Genomic DNA, 16,651 nt, shown 5'->3' on the forward strand with positions numbered 1-16,651 from the left:
AGGGATCCGACAATGGCGATTCCGAGATCGTTCGAGAGGTTTCGGGGCTCCGGTCGTCGATGCGCCGTCCGCGACGTGCACAAAGGCGAGGGACGACGCACACAAAACGAGTGCGATCATACCAGCACTAAAGCACCGGATCCCATCAGAACTCTGAAGTTAAGCTTGTTTGGGCGAGAGTAGTACTAGGATGGGTGACCCCATGGGAAGTCCTCGTGTTGCACTCCTTTTTGGGCCCCGAGCGGCCAAAAGACTTACTTAAAACTCTCTTTTAAGCTTTTCAATTTTTCCAGCATTATGGCCAACAATAAATACGTCATTAACATATATATAGCAGGAGAATAATGAAATCATCATCTAAAAATTTCTTCATAAAACATACAATGACCAGACATGGTTCTAGGATGGGTGACCCCCTGGGAAGTCCTCGTGTTGCACTCTCTTTTGCGCCCCGAGTGGCCAAAACCTCTCCCGTCGACCTCCGAGGCGATGGTTTTGGGCCTCGGAATTTGCCGTGACCGCTACGCAGTCAATCTCGTGGGGCTCGGAGAGAGCTTTCCGGAATGGGGTCGCAATAGCGATTCCGAGTTCGTTCGAGAAAGTCCCGATGGTTTCGGCGCGCGCTTGCCGTGTCCGGTACGCGGTCGGCCTCGTGGGCATCGGAGGGATCCGACAATGGCGATTCCGAGATCGTTCGAGAGGTTTCGGGGCTTCGGTCGTCGATGCGCCGTCCGCGACGTGCACAAAGGCGAGGGACGACGCACACAAAACGAGTTGGATCATACCAACACTAAAGCACCTGATCCCATCAGAACTCGGAAGTTAAGCGTGCTTGGGCGAGAGTAGTACTAGGATGTGTGACCCCCTGGGAAGTCCTCTTGTTGCACTCCTTTTTGGGCCCCGAGCGGCCAAAAGACTTACTTAAAACTCTCTTTTAAGCTTTTCAATTTTTCCAGCATTATGGCCAACACTAAATATGTCATTAACATATATATAGCAGGAGAATAATGAAATCATCATCTAAAAATTTCTTTATAAAACATACAATGACCATACATGGTTCTAGGATGGGTGACCCCCTGGGAAGTCCTCGTGTTGCACTCCTTTTTGCGCCCCGAGCGGCCAAAACCTCTCCCGTCGACCTCAGAGGTGATGGTTTTGGGCCTCGGAATTTGCCGTGACCGCTACGCAGTCAGTCTCGTGGGGCTCGGAGAGAGCTTTCCGGAATGGGGCCGCAATAGCGATTCCGAGTTCGTTCGAGAAAGTCCCGATGGTTTCGGCGCGCGCTTGCCGTGTCCGGTATGCGGTCCGCCTCGTGGGCATCGGAGGGATCCGACAATGGCGATTCCGAGATCGTTCGAGAGGTTTCGGGGCTCCGGTCGTCGATGCGCCGTCCGCGACGTGCACAAAGAAGAGGGACGACGCACAAAAAATGAGTGCGATCATACCAGCACTAAAGCACCGGATCCCATCAGAACTCCGAAGTTAAGCTTGCTTGGGCGAGAGTAGTACTAGGATGGGTGACCCCCTGGGAAGTCCTCGTGTTGCACTCCTTTTTGCGCCCCGAGCGGCCAAAAGACTTACTTAAAACTCTCTTTTAAGGTTTTCAATTTTTCCAGCATTATGGCCAACAATAAATATGTCATTAACATATATATAGCAGGAGAATAATGAAATCATCATCTAAAAATTTCTTCATAAAACATATACAATGACCAGACATGGTTCTAGGATGGGTGACCCCCTCGGAAGTCCTCGTGTTGCACTCCCTTTTGCGCCCCGAGCGGCCAAAACCTCTCCCGTCGACCTCCGAGGCGATGGTTTTGGGCCTCGGAATTTGCCGTGACCGCTACGCAGTCAGTCTCGTGGGGCTCGGAGAGAGCTTTCCGGAATGGGGCCGCAATAGCGATTCCGAGTTCGTTCGAGATAGTCCCGATGGTTTCGGCGCGCGCTTGCCGTGTCCGGTACGCGGTCGGCCTCGTGGGCATCGGAGGGATCCGACAATGGCGATTCCGAGATCGATCGAGAGGTTTCGGGGCTCCGGTAGTCGATGCGCCGTCCGCGACGTGAACAAAGGCGAGGGACGACGCACACAAAACGAGTGCGATCATACCAGCACTAAAGCACCGAATCCCATCAGAACTCCGAAGTTAAGCTTGCTTGGGCGAGAGTAGTACTAGGATGGGTGACCCCCTGGGAAGTCCTCGTGTTGCACTCCTTTTTGCGCCCCGAGAGGCCAAAAGACTTACTTAAATCTCTCTTTTAAGCTTTTCAATTTTTCCAGCATTATGGCCAACACAAAATATGTCATTAACATATATATAGCAGGAGAATAATGAAATCATCATCTAAAAATTTCTTCATAAAACATACAATGACCATACATGGTTCTAGGATGGGTGACCCCCTGGGAAGTCCTCGTGTTGCACTCCTTTTTGCGCCCCGAGCGGCCAAAACCTCTCCCGTCGACCTCAGAGGTGATGGTTTTGGGCCTCGGAATTTGCCGTGACCGCTACGCAGTCAGTCTCGTGGGGCTCGGAGAGAGCTTTCCGGAATGGGGCCGCAATAGCGATTCCGAGTTCGTTCGAGAAAGTCCCGATGGTTTCGGCGCGCGCTTGCCGTGTCCGGTACGCGGTCGGCCTCGTGGGCATCGGAGGGATCCGACAATGGCGATTCCGAGATCGTTCGAGAGGTTTCGGGGCTCCGGTCGTCGATGCGCCGTCCGCAACGTGCACAAAGGCGAGGGACGACGCACACAAAACGAGTGCGATCATACCAGCACTAAATAACCGGATCCCATCAGAACTTCGAAGTTAAGCCTGCTTGGGCGAGAGTAGTACTAGGATGGGTGACCCCCTGGGAAGTCCTCGTGTTGCACTCCTTTTTGGGCCCCGAGCGGCCAAAAGACTTACTTAAAACTCTCTTTTAAGCTTTTCAATTTTTCCAGCATTATGGCCAACAATAAATATGTCATTAACATATATATAGCAGGAGAATAATGAAATCATCATCTAAAAATTTCTTCATAAAACATACAATGACCAGACATGGTTCTAGGATGGGTGACCCCCTGGGAAGTCCTCGTGTTGCACTCTTTTTTGCGCCCCGAGCGGCCAAAAGACTTACTTAAAACTCTCTTTAAAGCTTTTCAATTTTTCGAGCATTATGGCCAACAATAAATATGTCATTAACATATATATAGCAGGAGAATAATGAAATCATCATCTAAAAATTTCTTCATAAAACATACAATGACCAGACATGGTTCTAGGATGGGTGACCCCCTGGGAAGTCCTCGTGTTGCACTCCTTTTTGCGCCCCGAGCGGCCAAAACCTCTCCCGTCGACCTCCGAGGCGATGGTTTTGGGCCTCGGAATTTGCCGTGACCGCTACGCAGTCAGTCTCGTGGGGCTCGGAGAGAGCTTTCCGGAATGGGGCCGCAATAGCGATTCCGAGTTCGTTCGAGAAAGTCCCGATGGTTTCGGCGCGCGCTTGCCGTGTCCGGTACGCGGTCGGCCTCGTGGGCATCGGAGGGATCCGACAATGGCGATTCCGAGATCGTTCGAGAGGTTTCGGGGCTCCGGTCGTCGATGCGCCGTCCGCGACGTGCACAAAGGCGAGGGACGACGCACACAAAATGAGTGCGATCATACCAGCACCGGATCCCATCAGAACTCCGAAGTTAAGCGTGCTTGGGCGAGAGTAGTACTAGGATGGGTGACCCCCTGGGAAGTCCTCGTGTTGCACTCCTTTTTGCGCCCCGAGCGGCCAAAAGACTTGCTTAAAACTCTCTTTTAAGCTTTTCAATTTTTCCAGCATTATGGCCAACAATAAATATGTCATTAACATATATATAGCAGGAGAATAATGAAGTCATCATCTAAAAATTTCTTCATAAAACATACAATGACCAGACATGGTTCTAGGATGGGTGACCCCCTGGGAAGTCCTCGTGTTGCACTCTCTTTTGCGCCCCGAGCGGCCAAAACTTCTCCCGTCGACCTCCGAGGCGATGGTTTTGGGCCTCGGAATTTGCCGTGACCGCTACGCAGTCAGTCTCGTGGGGCTCGGAGAGAGCTTTCCCGAATGGGGCCGCAATAGCGATTCCGAGTTCGTACGAGATAGTCCCGATGGTTTCGGCGCGCGCTTGCCGTGTCCGTTACGCGGTCGGCCTCGTGGGCATCGGAGGGATCCGACAATGGCGATTCCGAGATCGTTCGAGAGGTTTCGGGGCTCCGGTCGTCGATGCGCCGTCCGCGACGTGCACAAAGGCGAGGGACGACGCACACAAAACGAGTGCGATCATACCAGCACTAAAGCACCGGATCCCATCAGAACTCCGAAGTTAAGCTTGCTTGGGCGAGAGTAGTACTAGGATGGGTGACCCCCTGGGAAGTCCTTGTGTTGCACTCCTTTTTGGGCCCCGAGCGGCCAAAAGACTTACTTAAATCTCTCTTTTAAGCTTTTCAATTTTTGCAGCATTATGGCCAACAATAAATATGTCATTAACATATATATAGCAGGAGAATAATGAAATCATCATCTAAAAATTTCTTCATAAAAAATACAATGACCAGACATGGTTCTAGGATGGGTGACCCCCTGGGAAGTCCTCGTGTTGCACTCCTTTTTGCGCCCCGAGCGGCCAAAACCTCTCCCGTCGACCTCCGAGGTGATGGTTTTGGGCCTCGGAATTTGCCGTGACCGCTACGCAGTCAGTCTCGTGGGGCTCGGAGAGAGCTTTCCGGAATGGGGCCGCAATAGCGATTCCGAGTTCGTTCGAGAAAGTCCCGATGGTTTCGGCGCGCGCTTGCCGTGTCCGGTACGCGGTCGGCCTCGTGGGCATCGGAGGGATCCGACAATGGCGATTCCGAGGTCGTTCGAGAGGTTTCGGGGCTCCGGTCGTCGATGTGCCGTCCGCGACGTGCATAAAGGCGAAGGACGACGCACACAAAACGAGTGCGATCATACCAGCACTAAAGCACCGGATCCCATCAGAACTCCGAAGTTAAGCGTGCTTGGGCGAGAGTAGTACTAGAATGGGTGACCCCCTGGGAAGTCCTCGTGTTGCACTCCTTTTTGCGCCCCGAGCGGCCAAAAGACTTACTTAAAACTCTCTTTTAAGCTTTTCAATTTTTCCAGCATTATGGCCAACAATAAATATGTCATTAAAATATATATAGCAGGAGAATAATGAAATCATCATCTAAAAATTTCTTCATAAAACATAAAATGACCAGACATGGTTCTAGGATGGGTGACCCCCTGGGAAGTCCTCGTGTTGCACTCCTTTTTGCGCCCCGAGCGGCCAAAACTTCTCCCGTCGACCTCCGAGGCGATGGTTTTGGGCCTCGGAATTTGTCGTGACCGCTACGCAGTCAGTCTCGTGGGGCTCGGAGAGAGCTTTCCGGAATGGGGCCGCAATAGCGATTCCGAGTTCGTTCGAGATAGTCCCGATGGTTTCGGCGCGCGCTTGCCGTGTCCGGTACGCGGTCGGCCTCGTGGGCATCGGAGGGATCCGACAATGGCGATTCCGAGATCGTTCGAGAGGTTTCGGGGCTCCGGTCGTCGATGCGCCGTCCGCGACGTGCACAAAGGCGAGGGACGACGCACACAAAACGAGTTGGATCATACCAACACTAAAGCACCGGATCCCATTAGAACTCCGAAGTTAAGCGTGCTTGGGCGAGAGTAGTACTAAGATGGGTGACCCCCTGGGAAGTCCTCGTGTTGCACTCTTTTTAGCGCCCCGAGCGGCCAAAAGACTTACTTAAAACTCTCTTTTAAGCTTTTCAATTTTTCCAGCATTATGGCCAACAATAAATATATCATTAACATATATATAGCAGGAGAATAATGAAATCATCATCTAAAAATTTCTTCATAAAACATACAATGACCAGACATGGTTCTAGGATGGGTGACCCCCTGGGAAGTCCTCATGTTGCACTCCTTTTTGCGCCCCGAGCGGCCAAAACCTCTCCCGTCGAACTCCGAGGCGATGGTTTTGGGCCTCGGAATTTGCCGTGACCACTACGCAGTCAGTCTCGTGGGGCTCGGAGAGAGCTTTCCGGAATGGGGCCGCAATAGCGATTCCGAGTTCGTTCGAGAATGTCCCGATGGTTTCGGCGCGCGCTTGCCGTGTCCGGTACGCGGTCGGCCTCGTGGGCATCGGAGGGATCCGACAATGGCGATTCCGAGATCGTTCGAGAGGTTTCGGGGCTTCGGTCGTCGATGTGCCGTCCGCGACGTGCACAAAGGCGAGGGACGACGCACACAAAACGAGTGCGATCATACCAGCACTAAAGCACCGGATCCCATCAGAACTCCGAAGTTAAGACTGCTTGGGCGAGAGTAGTACTAGGATGGGTGACCCCCTGGGAAGTCCTCGTGTTGCACTCTTTTTTGGGCCCCGAGCGGCCAAAAGACTTACTTAAAACTCTCTTTTAAGCTTTTCAATTTTTCTAGCATTATGGCCAACAATAAATATGTCATTAACATATATATAGCAGGAGAATAATGAAATCATCATCTAAAAATTTCTTCATAAAACATAAAATGACCAGACATGGTTCTAGGATGGGTGACCCCCTGGGAAGTCCTCGTGTTGCACTCCTTTTTGCGCCCCGAGCGGCAAAAACCTCTCCCGTCGAACTCCGAGGTGATGGTTTTGGGCCTCGGAATTTGCCGTGACCGCTACGCAGTCAGTCTCGTGGGGCTCGGAGAGAGCTTTCCGGAATGGGGCCGCAATAGCGATTCCGAGTTCGTTCGAGAAAGTCCCGATGGTTTCGGCGCGCGCTTGCCGTGTCCGGTACGCGGTCGGCCTCGTGGGCATCGGAGGGATCCGACAATGGCGATTCCGAGATCGTTCGAGAGGTTTCGGGGCTCCGGTCGTCGATGCGCCGTCCGCGACGTGCACAAAGGCGAGGGACGACGCACACAAAACGAGTTCGATCATACCAGCACTAAAGCACCGGATCCCATCAGAACTATGAAGTTAAGCTTGCTTGGGCGAGAGTAGTACTAAGATGGGTGACCCCCTGGGAAGTCCTCGTGTTGCACTCCTTTTTGGGCCCCGAGCGGCCAAAAGACTTACTTAAAACTCTCTTTTAAGCTTTTCAATTTTTCCAGCATTATGGCCAACAATAAATATATCATTAACATATATATAGCAGGAGAATAATGAAATCATCATCTAAAAATTTCTTCATAAAACATACAATGACCAGACATGGTTCTAGGATGGGTGACCCCCTGGGAAGTCCTCGTGTTGCACTCCCTTTTGCGCCCCGAGCGGCCAAAACCTCTCCCGTCGACCTCCGAGGCGATGGTTTTGGGCCTCGGAATTTGCCGTGACCGCTACGCAGTCAGTCTCGTGGGGCTCGGAGAGAGCTTTCTGGAATGGGGCCGCAATAGCGATTCCGAGTTCGTTCGAGATAGTCCCGATGGTTTCGGCGCGCGCTTGCCGTGTCCGGTACGCGGTCGGCCTCGTGGGCATCGGAGGGATCCGACAATGGCGATTCCGAGATCGATCGAGAGGTTTCGGGGCTCCGGTAGTCGATGCGCCGTCCGCGACGTGAACAAAGGCGAGGGACGACGCACACAAAACGAGTGCGATCATACCAGCACTAAAGCACCGAATCCCATCAGAACTCCGAAGTTAAGCTTGCTTGGGCGAGAGTAGTACTAGGATGGGTGACCCCCTGGGAAGTCCTCGTGTTGCACTACTTTTTGCGCCCCGAGCGGCCAAAAGACTTACTTAAAACTCTTTTTTAAGCTTTTCAATTTTTCCAGCATTATGGCCAACAATAAATATGTCATTAACATATATATAGCAGGAGAATAATGAAATCATCATCTAAAAATTTCTTCATAAAACATACAATGACCAGACAAGGTTCTAGGATGGGTGACCCCCTGGGAAGTCCTCGTGTTGCACTCCTTTTTGTGCCCCGAGCGGCCAAAACCTCTCCCGTCGAACTCCGAGGCGATGGTTTTGGGCCTCGGAATTTGCCGTGACCGCTACGCAGTCAGTCTCGTGGGGCTCGGAGAGAGCTTTCCGGAATGGGGCCGCAATAGCGATTCCGAGTTCGTTCGAGATAGTCCCGATGGTTTCGGCGTGCGCTTGCCGTGTCCGGTACGTGGTCGGCCTCGTGGGCATTGGAGGGATCCGACAATGGCGATTCCGAGATCGATCGAGAGGTTTCGGGGCTCCGGTAGTCGATGCGCCGTCCGCGACGTGAACAAAGGCGAGGGACGACGCACACAAAACGAGTGCGATCATACCAGCACTAAATCACCGAATCCCATCAGAACTCCGAAGTTAAGCTTGCTTGGGCGAGAGTAGTACTAGGATGGGTGACCCCCTGGGAAGTCCTCGTGTTGCACTCCTTTTTGCGCCCCGAGCGGCCAAAAGACTTACTTAAAACTCTTTTTTAAGCTTTTCAATTTTTCCAGCATTATGGCCAACAATAAATATGTCATTAACATATATATAGCAGGAGAATAATGAAATCATCATCTAAAAATTTCTTCATAAAACATACAATGACCAGACAAGGTTCTAGGATGGGTGACCCCCTGGGAAGTCCTCGTGTTGCACTCCTTTTTGTGCCCCGAGCGGCCAAAACCTCTCCCGTCGAACTCCGAGGCGATGGTTTTGGGCCTCGGAATTTGCCGTGACCGCTACGCAGTCAGTCTCGTGGGGCTCGGAGAGAGCTTTCCGGAATGGGGCCGCAATAGCGATTCCGAGTTCGTTCGAGATAGTCCCGATGGTTTCGGCGCGCGCTTGCCGTGTCCGGTACGCGGTCGGCCTCGTGGGCATCGGAGGGATCCGACAATGGCGATTCCGAGATCGTTCGAGAGGTTTCGGTGCTTCGGTCGTCGATGTGCCGTCCGCGACGTGCACAAAGGCGAGGGACGACGCACACAAAACGAGTGCGATCATACCAACACTAAAGCACCGGATCCCATCAGAACTCCGAAGTTAAGCCTGCTTGGGCGAGAGTAGTACTAGGATGGGTGACCCCCTGGGAAGTCCTCGTGTTGCACTCCTTTTTGGGCCCCGAGCGGCCAAAAGACTTACTTAAATCTCTCTTTTAAGCTTTTCAATTTTTCCAGCATTATGGCCAACAATAAATATGTCATTAACATATATATAGCAGGAGAATAATGAAATCATCATCTAAAAATTTCTTCATAAAACATACAATGACCATACATGGTTCTAGGATGGGTGACCCCCTGGGAAGTCCTCATGTTGCACTCCTTTTTGCGCCCCGAGCGGCCAAAACCTCTCCCGTCGACCTCCGAGGCGATGGTTTTGGGCCTCGGAATTTGCCGTGACAGCTACGCAGTCAGTCTCGTGGGGCTCGGAGAGAGCTTTCCGGAATGGGGCCGCAATAGCGATTCCGAGTTCGTTCGAGAAAGTCCCGATGGTTTCGGCGCGCGCTTGCCGTGTCCGGTACGCGGTCGGCCTCGTGGGCATCGGAGGGATCCGACAATGGCGATTCCGAGGTCGTTCGAGAGGTTTCGGGGCTCCGGTCGTCGATGTGCCGTCCGCGACGTGCATAAAGGCGAAGGACGACGCACACAAAACGAGTGCGATCATACCAGCACTAAAGCACCGGATCCCATCAGAACTCCGAAGTTAAGCCTGCTTGGGCGAGAGTAGTACTAGGATGGGTGACCCCCTGGGAAGTCCTCGTGTTGCACTCCTTTTTGGGCCCCGAGCCGCCAAAAGACTTACTTAAATCTCTCTTTTAAGCTTTTCAATTTTTCCAGCATTATGGCCAACAATAAATATGTCATTAACATATATATAGCAGGAGAATAATGAAATCATCATCTAAAAATTTCTTCATAAAACATACAATGACCATACATGGTTCTAGGATGGGTGACCCCCTGGGAAGTCCTCATGTTGCACTCCTTTTTGCGCCCCGAGCGGCCAAAACCTCTCCCGTCGACCTCCGAGGCGATGGTTTTGGGCCTCGGAATTTGCCGTGACAGCTACGCAGTCAGTCTCGTGGGGCTCGGAGAGAGCTTTCCGGAATGGGGCCGCAATAGCGATTCCGAGTTCGTTCGAGATAGTCCCGATGGTTTCGGCGCGCGCTTGCCGTGTCCGGTACGCGGTCGGCCTCGTGGGCATCGGAGGGATCCGACAATGGCGATTCCGAGATCGTTCGAGAGGTTTCGGGGCTTCGGTCGTCGATGTGCCGTCCGCGACGTGCACAAAGGCGAGGGACGACGCACACAAAACGAGTGCGATCATACCAACACTAAAGCACCGGATCCCATCAGAACTCCGAAGTTAAGCCTGCTTGGGCGAGAGTAGTACTAGGATGGGTGACCCCCTGGGAAGTCCTCGTGTTGCACTCCTTTTTGGGCCCCGAGCGGCCAAAAGGCTTACTTAAATCTCTCTTTTAAGCTTTTCAATTTTTCCAGCATTATGGCCAACAATACATATGTCATTAACATATATATAGCAGGAGAATAATGAAATCATCATCTAAAAATTTCTTCATAAAACATACAATGACCAGACATGGTTCTAGGATGGGTGACCCCCTGGGAAGTCCTCGTGTTGCACTCCTTTTTGTGCCCCGAGCGGCCAAAACCTCTCCCGTCGAACTCCGAGGCGATGGTTTTGGGCCTCGGAATTTGCCGTGACCGCTACGCAGTCGGTCTCGTGGGGCTCGGAGAGAGCTTTCCGGAATGGGGCCGCAATAGCGATTCCGAGTTCGTTCGAGATAGTCCCGATGGTTTCGGCGCGCGCTTGCCGTTTCCGGTACGCGGTCGGCCTCGTGGGCATCGGAGGGATCCGACAATGGCGATTCCGAGATCGTTCGAGAGGTTTCGGGGCTCCGGTCGTCGATGCGCCGTCCGCGACGTGCACAAAGGCGAGGGACGACGTACACAAAACGAGTTCGATCATACCAGCACTAAAGCACCGGATCCCATCAGAACTATGAAGTTAAGCTTTCTTGGGCGAGAGTAGTACTAGGATGGGTGACCCCCTGGGAAGTCCTCGTGTTGCACTCCTTTTTGGGCCCCGAGCGGCCAAAAGACTTACTTAAAACTCTCTTTTAAGCTTTTCAATTTTTCCAGCATTATGGCCAACAATAAATATATCATTAACATATATATAGCAGGAGAATAATGAAATCATCATCTAAAAATTTCTTCATAAAACATACAATGACCAGACATGGTTCTAGGATGGGTGACCCCCTGGGAAGTCCTCGTGTTGCACTCCCTTTTGCGCCCCGAGCGGCCAAAACCTCTCCCGTCGACCTCCGAGGCGATGGTTTTGGGCCTCGGAATTTGCCGTGACCGCTACGCAGTCAGTCTCGTGGGGCTCGGAGAGAGCTTTCCGGAATGGGGCCGCAATAGCGATTCCGAGTTCGTTCGAGATAGTCCCGATGGTTTCGGCGCGCGCTTGCCGTGTCCGGTACGCGGTCGGCCTCGTGGGCATCGGAGGGATCCGACAATGGCGATTCCGAGATCGATCGAGAGGTTTCGGGGCTCCGGTAGTCGATGCGCCGTCCGCGACGTGAACAAAGGCGAGGGACGACGCACACAAAACGATTGCGATCATACCAGCACTAAAGCACCGAATCCCATCAGAACTCCGAAGTTAAGCTTGCTTGGGTGAGAGTAGTACTAGGATGGGTGACCCCCTGGGAAGTCCTCGTGTTGCACTACTTTTTGCGCCCCGAGCGGCCAAAAGACTTACTTAAAACTCTTTTTTAAGCTTTTCAATTTTTCCAGCATTATGGCCAACAATAAATATGTCATTAACATATATATAGCAGGAGAATAATGAAATCATCATCTAAAAATTTCTTCATAAAACATACAATGACCAGACAAGGTTCTAGGATGGGTGACCCCCTGGGAAGTCCTCGTGTTGCACTCCTTTTTGTGCCCCGAGCGGCCAAAACCTCTCCCGTCGAACTCCGAGGCGATGGTTTTGGGCCTCGGAATTTGCCGTGACCGCTACGCAGTCAGTCTCGTGGGGCTCGGAGAGAGCTTTCCGGAATGGGGCCGCAATAGCGATTCCGAGTTCGTTCGAGATAGTCCCGATGGTTTCGGCGTGCGCTTGCCGTGTCCGGTACGTGGTCGGCCTCGTGGGCATTGGAGGGATCCGACAATGGCGATTCCGAGATCGATCGAGAGGTTTCGGGGCTCCGGTAGTCGATGCGCCGTCCGCGACGTGAACAAAGGCGAGGGACGACGCACACAAAACGAGTGCGATCATACCAGCACTAAATCACCGAATCCCATCAGAACTCCGAAGTTAAGCTTGCTTGGGCGAGAGTAGTACTAGGATGGGTGACCCCCTGGGAAGTCCTCGTGTTGCACTCCTTTTTGCGCCCCGAGCGGCCAAAAGACTTACTTAAAACTCTTTTTTAAGCTTTTCAATTTTTCCAGCATTATGGCCAACAATAAATATGTCATTAACATATATATAGCAGGAGAATAATGAAATCATCATCTAAAAATTTCTTCATAAAACATACAATGACCAGACAAGGTTCTAGGATGGGTGACCCCCTGGGAAGTCCTCGTGTTGCACTCCTTTTTGTGCCCCGAGCGGCCAAAACCTCTCCCGTCGAACTCCGAGGCGATGGTTTTGGGCCTCGGAATTTGCCGTGACCGCTACGCAGTCAGTCTCGTGGGGCTCGGAGAGAGCTTTCCGGAATGGGGCCGCAATAGCGATTCCGAGTTCGTTCGAGATAGTCCCGATGGTTTCGGCGCGCGCTTGCCGTGTCCGGTACGCGGTCGGCCTCGTGGGCATCGGAGGGATCCGACAATGGCGATTCCGAGATCGTTCGAGAGGTTTCGGTGCTTCGGTCGTCGATGTGCCGTCCGCGACGTGCACAAAGGCGAGGGACGACGCACACAAAACGAGTGCGATCATACCAACACTAAAGCACCGGATCCCATCAGAACTCCGAAGTTAAGCCTGCTTGGGCGAGAGTAGTACTAGGATGGGTGACCCCCTGGGAAGTCCTCGTGTTGCACTCCTTTTTGGGCCCCGAGCGGCCAAAAGACTTACTTAAATCTCTCTTTTAAGCTTTTCAATTTTTCCAGCATTATGGCCAACAATAAATATGTCATTAACATATATATAGCAGGAGAATAATGAAATCATCATCTAAAAATTTCTTCATAAAACATACAATGACCATACATGGTTCTAGGATGGGTGACCCCCTGGGAAGTCCTCATGTTGCACTCCTTTTTGCGCCCCGAGCGGCCAAAACCTCTCCCGTCGACCTCCGAGGCGATGGTTTTGGGCCTCGGAATTTGCCGTGACAGCTACGCAGTCAGTCTCGTGGGGCTCGGAGAGAGCTTTCCGGAATGGGGCCGCAATAGCGATTCCGAGTTCGTTCGAGAAAGTCCCGATGGTTTCGGCGCGCGCTTGCCGTGTCCGGTACGCGGTCGGCCTCGTGGGCATCGGAGGGATCCGACAATGGCGATTCCGAGGTCGTTCGAGAGGTTTCGGGGCTCCGGTCGTCGATGTGCCGTCCGCGACGTGCATAAAGGCGAAGGACGACGCACACAAAACGAGTGCGATCATACCAGCACTAAAGCACCGGATCCCATCAGAACTCCGAAGTTAAGCCTGCTTGGGCGAGAGTAGTACTAGGATGGGTGACCCCCTGGGAAGTCCTCGTGTTGCACTCCTTTTTGGGCCCCGAGCCGCCAAAAGACTTACTTAAATCTCTCTTTTAAGCTTTTCAATTTTTCCAGCATTATGGCCAACAATAAATATGTCATTAACATATATATAGCAGGAGAATAATGAAATCATCATCTAAAAATTTCTTCATAAAACATACAATGACCATACATGGTTCTAGGATGGGTGACCCCCTGGGAAGTCCTCATGTTGCACTCCTTTTTGCGCCCCGAGCGGCCAAAACCTCTCCCGTCGACCTCCGAGGCGATGGTTTTGGGCCTCGGAATTTGCCGTGACAGCTACGCAGTCAGTCTCGTGGGGCTCGGAGAGAGCTTTCCGGAATGGGGCCGCAATAGCGATTCCGAGTTCGTTCGAGATAGTCCCGATGGTTTCGGCGCGCGCTTGCCGTGTCCGGTACGCGGTCGGCCTCGTGGGCATCGGAGGGATCCGACAATGGCGATTCCGAGATCGTTCGAGAGGTTTCGGGGCTTCGGTCGTCGATGTGCCGTCCGCGACGTGCACAAAGGCGAGGGACGACGCACACAAAACGAGTGCGATCATACCAACATTAAAGCACCGGATCCCATCAGAACTCCGAAGTTAAGCCTGCTTGGGCGAGAGTAGTACTAGGATGGGTGACCCCCTGGGAAGTCCTCGTGTTGCACTCCTTTTTGGGCCCCGAGCGGCCAAAAGGCTTACTTAAATCTCTCTTTTAAGCTTTTCAATTTTTCCAGCATTATGGCCAACAATACATATGTCATTAACATATATATAGCAGGAGAATAATGAAATCATCATCTAAAAATTTCTTCATAAAACATACAATGACCAGACATGGTTCTAGGATGGGTGACCCCCTGGGAAGTCCTCGTGTTGCACTCCTTTTTGTGCCCCGAGCGGCCAAAACCTCTCCCGTCGAACTCCGAGGCGATGGTTTTGGGCCTCGGAATTTGCCGTGACCGCTACGCAGTCGGTCTCGTGGGGCTCGGAGAGAGCTTTCCGGAATGGGGCCGCAATAGCGATTCCGAGTTCGTTCGAGATAGTCCCGATGGTTTCGGCGCGCGCTTGCCGTTTCCGGTACGCGGTCGGCCTCGTGGGCATCGGAGGGATCCGACAATGGCGATTCCGAGATCGTTCGAGAGGTTTCGGGGCTCCGGTCGTCGATGCGCCGTCCGCGACGTGCACAAAGGCGAGGGACGACGTACACAAAACGAGTTCGATCATACCAGCACTAAAGCACCGGATCCCATCAGAACTATGAAGTTAAGCTTTCTTGGGCGAGAGTAGTACTAGGATGGGTGACCCCCTGGGAAGTCCTCGTGTTGCACTCCTTTTTGGGCCCCGAGCGGCCAAAAGACTTACTTAAAACTCTCTTTTAAGCTTTTCAATTTTTCCAGCATTATGGCCAACAATAAATATATCATTAACATATATATAGCAGGAGAATAATGAAATCATCATCTAAAAATTTCTTCATAAAACATACAATGACCAGACATGGTTCTAGGATGGGTGACCCCCTGGGAAGTCCTCGTGTTGCACTCCCTTTTGCGCCCCGAGCGGCCAAAACCTCTCCCGTCGACCTCCGAGGCGATGGTTTTGGGCCTCGGAATTTGCCGTGACCGCTACGCAGTCAGTCTCGTGGGGCTCGGAGAGAGCTTTCCGGAATGGGGCCGCAATAGCGATTCCGAGTTCGTTCGAGATAGTCCCGATGGTTTCGGCGCGCGCTTGCCGTGTCCGGTACGCGGTCGGCCTCGTGGGCATCGGAGGGATCCGACAATGGCGATTCCGAGATCGATCGAGAGGTTTCGGGGCTCCGGTAGTCGATGCGCCGTCCGCGACGTGAACAAAGGCGAGGGACGACGCACACAAAACGATTGCGATCATACCAGCACTAAAGCACCGAATCCCATCAGAACTCCGAAGTTAAGCTTGCTTGGGTGAGAGTAGTACTAGGATGGGTGACCCCCTGGGAAGTCCTCGTGTTGCACTCCTTTTTGCGCCCCGAGCGGCCAAAAGACTTACTTAAAACTCTTTTTTAAGCTTTTCAATTTTTCCAGCATTATGTCCAACAATAAATATGTCATTAACATATATATAGCAGGAGAATAATGAAATCATCATCTAAAAATTTCTTCATAAAACATACAATGACCAGACATGGTTCTAGGATGGGTGACCCCCTGGGAAGTCCTCGTGTTGCACTCCTTTTTGTGCCCCGAGCGGCCAAAACCTCTCCCGTCGAACTCCGAGGCGATGGTTTTGGGCCTCGGAATTTGCCGTGACCGCTACGCAGTCAGTCTCGTGGGGCTCGGAGAGAGCTTTCCGGAATGGGGCCGCAATAGCGATTCCGAGTTCGTTCGAGATAGTCCCGATGGTTTCGGCGCGCGCTTGCCGTGTCCGGTACGCGGTCGGCCTCGTGGGCATCGGAGGGATCCGACAATGGCGATTCCGAGATCGTTCGAGAGGTTTCGGGGCTTCGGTCGTCGATGTGCCGTCCGCGACGTGCACAAAGGCGAGGGACGACGCACACAAAACGAGTGCGATCATACCAGCACTAAAGCACCAAATCCCATCAGAACTCCGAAGTTAAGCTTGCTTGGGCGAGAGTAGTACTAGGATGGGTGACCCCCTGGGAAGTCCTCGTCTTGCACTCCTTTTTGGGCCCCGAGCGGCCAAAAGACTTACTTAAAACTCTCTTTTAAGCTTTTCAATTTTTCCAGCATTATGGCCAACAATAAATATATCATTAACATATATATAGCAGGAGAATAATGAAATCATCATCTAAAAATTTCTTCATAAAACATACAATGACCAGACATGGTTCTAGGATGGGTGACCCCTTGGGAAGTCCTCGTGTTGCACTCCCTTTTGCGCCCCGAGCGGCCAAAACCTCTCCCGTCGACCTCCGAGGCGATGGTTTTGGGCCTCGGAATTTGCCGTGACCGCTACGCAGTC

The 16,651-nt window shown here is 52.3% G+C and overlaps 24 non-coding genes and 1 pseudogene across 24 annotated transcripts; all 25 read left to right on the forward strand.

Annotated features, from left to right (window-relative positions):
- The first annotated feature begins 108 nt into the window (after positions 1 to 108).
- Positions 109 to 227, forward strand: LOC135589797 (5S ribosomal RNA). Its single transcript, XR_010477204.1, has one exon. It is a non-coding gene; the product is annotated as a 5S ribosomal RNA (ribosomal RNA).
- Positions 228 to 771: 544 nt separating this feature from the next.
- LOC135591505 (5S ribosomal RNA) lies at positions 772 to 890 on the forward strand. Its single transcript, XR_010478543.1, has one exon. It is a non-coding gene; the product is annotated as a 5S ribosomal RNA (ribosomal RNA).
- Positions 891 to 1,434: 544 nt separating this feature from the next.
- Positions 1,435 to 1,553, forward strand: LOC135590403 (5S ribosomal RNA). Its single transcript, XR_010477811.1, has one exon. It is a non-coding gene; the product is annotated as a 5S ribosomal RNA (ribosomal RNA).
- A 546-nt stretch (positions 1,554 to 2,099) lies between these two features.
- Positions 2,100 to 2,218, forward strand: LOC135589660 (5S ribosomal RNA). The gene has a single exon (XR_010477066.1). It is a non-coding gene; the product is annotated as a 5S ribosomal RNA (ribosomal RNA).
- Positions 2,219 to 2,762: 544 nt separating this feature from the next.
- Positions 2,763 to 2,881, forward strand: LOC135590351 (5S ribosomal RNA). The gene has a single exon (XR_010477758.1). It is a non-coding gene; the product is annotated as a 5S ribosomal RNA (ribosomal RNA).
- Positions 2,882 to 3,639: 758 nt separating this feature from the next.
- Positions 3,640 to 3,750, forward strand: LOC135591187 (5S ribosomal RNA; annotated as a pseudogene).
- A 544-nt stretch (positions 3,751 to 4,294) lies between these two features.
- LOC135592061 (5S ribosomal RNA) lies at positions 4,295 to 4,413 on the forward strand. Its single transcript, XR_010478826.1, has one exon. It is a non-coding gene; the product is annotated as a 5S ribosomal RNA (ribosomal RNA).
- A 544-nt stretch (positions 4,414 to 4,957) lies between these two features.
- On the forward strand, positions 4,958 to 5,076 carry LOC135589279 (5S ribosomal RNA). Its single transcript, XR_010476688.1, has one exon. It is a non-coding gene; the product is annotated as a 5S ribosomal RNA (ribosomal RNA).
- A 544-nt stretch (positions 5,077 to 5,620) lies between these two features.
- Positions 5,621 to 5,739, forward strand: LOC135590562 (5S ribosomal RNA). The gene has a single exon (XR_010477969.1). It is a non-coding gene; the product is annotated as a 5S ribosomal RNA (ribosomal RNA).
- A 544-nt stretch (positions 5,740 to 6,283) lies between these two features.
- LOC135590564 (5S ribosomal RNA) lies at positions 6,284 to 6,402 on the forward strand. The gene has a single exon (XR_010477971.1). It is a non-coding gene; the product is annotated as a 5S ribosomal RNA (ribosomal RNA).
- Positions 6,403 to 6,946: 544 nt separating this feature from the next.
- LOC135590851 (5S ribosomal RNA) lies at positions 6,947 to 7,065 on the forward strand. Its single transcript, XR_010478255.1, has one exon. It is a non-coding gene; the product is annotated as a 5S ribosomal RNA (ribosomal RNA).
- Positions 7,066 to 7,609: 544 nt separating this feature from the next.
- LOC135590161 (5S ribosomal RNA) lies at positions 7,610 to 7,728 on the forward strand. The gene has a single exon (XR_010477568.1). It is a non-coding gene; the product is annotated as a 5S ribosomal RNA (ribosomal RNA).
- Positions 7,729 to 8,272: 544 nt separating this feature from the next.
- LOC135590019 (5S ribosomal RNA) lies at positions 8,273 to 8,391 on the forward strand. The gene has a single exon (XR_010477426.1). It is a non-coding gene; the product is annotated as a 5S ribosomal RNA (ribosomal RNA).
- Positions 8,392 to 8,935: 544 nt separating this feature from the next.
- Positions 8,936 to 9,054, forward strand: LOC135589663 (5S ribosomal RNA). The gene has a single exon (XR_010477070.1). It is a non-coding gene; the product is annotated as a 5S ribosomal RNA (ribosomal RNA).
- Positions 9,055 to 9,598: 544 nt separating this feature from the next.
- LOC135591874 (5S ribosomal RNA) lies at positions 9,599 to 9,717 on the forward strand. Its single transcript, XR_010478641.1, has one exon. It is a non-coding gene; the product is annotated as a 5S ribosomal RNA (ribosomal RNA).
- Positions 9,718 to 10,261: 544 nt separating this feature from the next.
- LOC135589664 (5S ribosomal RNA) lies at positions 10,262 to 10,380 on the forward strand. Its single transcript, XR_010477071.1, has one exon. It is a non-coding gene; the product is annotated as a 5S ribosomal RNA (ribosomal RNA).
- Positions 10,381 to 10,924: 544 nt separating this feature from the next.
- Positions 10,925 to 11,043, forward strand: LOC135590971 (5S ribosomal RNA). Its single transcript, XR_010478374.1, has one exon. It is a non-coding gene; the product is annotated as a 5S ribosomal RNA (ribosomal RNA).
- A 544-nt stretch (positions 11,044 to 11,587) lies between these two features.
- LOC135590734 (5S ribosomal RNA) lies at positions 11,588 to 11,706 on the forward strand. Its single transcript, XR_010478141.1, has one exon. It is a non-coding gene; the product is annotated as a 5S ribosomal RNA (ribosomal RNA).
- Positions 11,707 to 12,250: 544 nt separating this feature from the next.
- Positions 12,251 to 12,369, forward strand: LOC135590021 (5S ribosomal RNA). The gene has a single exon (XR_010477427.1). It is a non-coding gene; the product is annotated as a 5S ribosomal RNA (ribosomal RNA).
- A 544-nt stretch (positions 12,370 to 12,913) lies between these two features.
- Positions 12,914 to 13,032, forward strand: LOC135589665 (5S ribosomal RNA). Its single transcript, XR_010477072.1, has one exon. It is a non-coding gene; the product is annotated as a 5S ribosomal RNA (ribosomal RNA).
- A 544-nt stretch (positions 13,033 to 13,576) lies between these two features.
- LOC135591886 (5S ribosomal RNA) lies at positions 13,577 to 13,695 on the forward strand. The gene has a single exon (XR_010478651.1). It is a non-coding gene; the product is annotated as a 5S ribosomal RNA (ribosomal RNA).
- Positions 13,696 to 14,239: 544 nt separating this feature from the next.
- LOC135589596 (5S ribosomal RNA) lies at positions 14,240 to 14,358 on the forward strand. Its single transcript, XR_010477002.1, has one exon. It is a non-coding gene; the product is annotated as a 5S ribosomal RNA (ribosomal RNA).
- A 544-nt stretch (positions 14,359 to 14,902) lies between these two features.
- Positions 14,903 to 15,021, forward strand: LOC135590972 (5S ribosomal RNA). Its single transcript, XR_010478375.1, has one exon. It is a non-coding gene; the product is annotated as a 5S ribosomal RNA (ribosomal RNA).
- A 544-nt stretch (positions 15,022 to 15,565) lies between these two features.
- Positions 15,566 to 15,684, forward strand: LOC135590447 (5S ribosomal RNA). The gene has a single exon (XR_010477855.1). It is a non-coding gene; the product is annotated as a 5S ribosomal RNA (ribosomal RNA).
- A 544-nt stretch (positions 15,685 to 16,228) lies between these two features.
- LOC135590485 (5S ribosomal RNA) lies at positions 16,229 to 16,347 on the forward strand. Its single transcript, XR_010477892.1, has one exon. It is a non-coding gene; the product is annotated as a 5S ribosomal RNA (ribosomal RNA).
- Positions 16,348 to 16,651: the final 304 nt, after the last annotated feature.

Source organism: Musa acuminata, chromosome BXJ1-8 (genome assembly GCF_036884655.1).
Source record: "Musa acuminata AAA Group cultivar baxijiao chromosome BXJ1-8, Cavendish_Baxijiao_AAA, whole genome shotgun sequence".
NCBI lineage: Eukaryota > Viridiplantae > Streptophyta > Magnoliopsida > Zingiberales > Musaceae > Musa > Musa acuminata.